The following is a 2,659-nucleotide window of genomic DNA, read 5'->3' as shown; positions in this document are numbered from 1 at the left end:
AATTAACTTCGCCAGAAGTCCCCGGCAACGGCTCCAAAATTTGATGGGTCGTTACACACACCAAATATAAAACACTAAACTATACCAAATTCTTTTAAAATAATGGCAAGTCTAGGTATCGATCCACATGGACAATTCTGAAATTAGACTAATTCAATCGCTAAATTCCTAAATTAATTTTATTAAAAAGATAAGATTGATTTTATAACTAAACAGGAATTAAATTGACAATTAAAATTAGGATTTGAGATATTAATTTTTGGAAAAAATCCTAGGGCAAAGAATTCACCACTAACTACATGAATGAGACTTAACATTGGCCAACAATTGCAATTCGGTTTGCACTACCCAATATTTCATAACTACAAGTTTGAAATATTGATCAAGAGAGTTGTCACATTCAACGTACAAGCACGAATCATTCCGAGTAGTACGAGGCGTTTGCTCTAAACTATGGTAGCAATACGACCAGTCTCTCGTGGCATGACTCGTCTCTTACTTTGAATACAAACACAAAAAACTAATGTATAGAAAGCATTAAACAATCACAGAGAGTAAAATACTTGAAGAGATGAAAGAAACAATTATTAAAAACTTTTAAATCATCCATACATTGATTCAAACCAATTCAACATTAAAGCTTATGAAAAATCCTATTACATGGCTAAGGTTTCATCAAAACTCTAGAAAAGAAAACTAGCCACTCATGGAGGAGTAGGAAGAGGAAAAATATGAGGAGAAAATCCCCATGGGAGTGTCCTTCAAGCTTTAGGAGAAAATCACCTCTTTAGAACCCTAGCCTCCCTTTCCTTTGAATTAATTTAGAACCCTAAGTTAGCCTAATTCTCTTCTTTTTATTCTCAGTAAAATAGACTGAAAATTTCACGCATGCGTCCCTAGGTGGGCCACTCGAGTGCCCATGTAGGCCGCTCGGGCGATAGTGGGCCACACGTGCGGTGGTCTGGCTGGCTTGGATTTTTCGCTTCTCGCTCGGAAAATCTGCTTTCGCACATTTTTTTATTAAATTTGCGTGTTACCTGCTAAATCTGTACAAATTCACAAAACACGTCACCTTTATTAAATAAACAATATTAAAATACTAAAAACATAAGACCTTAATGTGGTACTTTCCGTCGTACATCAATCACAATATTTTTACCCAAATTCGCAGGAAAATATTTGTCTCGGATACTGCAGCAAACTGATTCAAGTACCCTGACACAATGCCAAGAATCACCAACACTTCAGAAATAATAGCAAAATTGAATCGTGTAGGACATGAAAATATTGGCCAACGCAGTCCTCAATCAAAGATGGACACCAATAGTTCAAAATTCAGACCATAATACCAAGAATCCAAGAACGGAGTAAAAGCACAATTGAAGTTCTATAATATTCCACTAGGGCTGCGAAGGACTAAATCAGCAAATCCAGAACACTCGAAATGGAGATTCAAATAAATGGAGATTCAAATAAATGGAGATCCACTGAGACTTGAATTGAAGTTGGGAAATTGAAGCACACTGTGGAGTCACGAACAGAAATTCGGATTTCAAAACTTGAAATCTCCCAAATCGCGAGTCAAAAGTCGATGAAATTTGAAGAACGAGAATCGTAATAGCGCGTCGAAGCTTTCTGAATCAATTCAAATGGACTGTAACTAAGTTTTCGAGTGGGTCGGTTTCGGATCTTGGCAAGGAAAACTCCGATCGTAATCGACAAAAAAAAATTTAGATCGCAATCCCCTAGCGAGATCGACACCCAGGGCAAAACCAAGTCAGATTCTCATGTTCGTCAGATCATGTACTCGAATTGTGACTTCGACTTCGAACTTGAAAGAGATTAGATCACAATGGTCGTCTCTTGGGCTCCTAACAGATCCGATCAAGTTAGGGCTTCGAACCGGCTTCGAACTCGAATCTCGAATGAAGGCTTCAATTTCCAGATAGATTCGAATCAAATTCAAGGCTTTGCAGGAGATCGCAAACGAACTAGGGTATGTAAGGCTGATTCAACGATTGCAACACGAGATTCGACCCAGAGTAGAAGGTCGAACTGCAATTAAACTTGGATTCAAAGTTGTGGAGATGCGATTTCACTTCGAGTCGCAATGTGATTTCTCAAGTCGACTTCACAGATCGACTGGCGATGTGTTCGCTACTGAGAATGGAGGTTGACTTTGCAGATTCTTGGCTCACTTCGAACGAAATCTAAGATCTCTAGCTGCTACGACTGGGATTCTCCGCGGGCAATCGACTCATGTCAGTTTCTAGGTAATGAATCTTGAAAATTTAGAAGGTTACGATCCAAACTCAATGGTTTGATACCAAATGATGAAATCTAAAATCAAATCAAGAATCAAATAGAGAGAGAGAGAGAGAGAGAGAGAGGACAAATGTGGTTTTTCCCGAAATAAGCCAAAACATCAAGTTATTTGTATTTCTCAAAATAAAGTTAAAACGTGGTTGTAAATTTTGCTTTCACTGTTTTTGTGGTTCATTGCGGAAAATTTGTAAAATCATAAAAGCGTGATTATAAACCACGCTTTTAAGGCAATTTATTTTTTGTAGAAAGCGTAGTTTCTAATCATGCTTTTAAATAAAATTTTTGTTTTTTAGAAAGGTGGTTCTCAACCACGTTTTTTGTTGACAAGGAAATT

The 2,659-nt window shown here is 37.4% G+C and overlaps 1 long non-coding RNA gene across 1 annotated transcript; it reads right to left on the bottom strand.

The window, feature by feature from the left end:
- Nucleotides 1–563: 563 nt before the first annotated feature.
- LOC145789545 (uncharacterized) lies at nucleotides 564–2,423 on the bottom strand. The gene is made up of 2 exons (XR_014327595.1): nucleotides 1,140–2,423; nucleotides 564–1,046 (listed from the first exon to the last, which is right to left on the bottom strand). It is a non-coding gene; the product is annotated as an uncharacterized LOC145789545 (long non-coding RNA).
- Between the last annotated feature and the right edge of the window lie 236 nt (nucleotides 2,424–2,659).

Source organism: Camellia sinensis, chromosome 4, assembly GCF_055761805.1.
Source record: "Camellia sinensis isolate YWXY chromosome 4, ASM5576180v1, whole genome shotgun sequence".
Lineage (NCBI taxonomy): Eukaryota > Viridiplantae > Streptophyta > Magnoliopsida > Ericales > Theaceae > Camellia > Camellia sinensis.
Note: the sequence above shows the minus strand (reverse complement) of the source record. Positions and strands in the feature narration are given on the sequence as shown.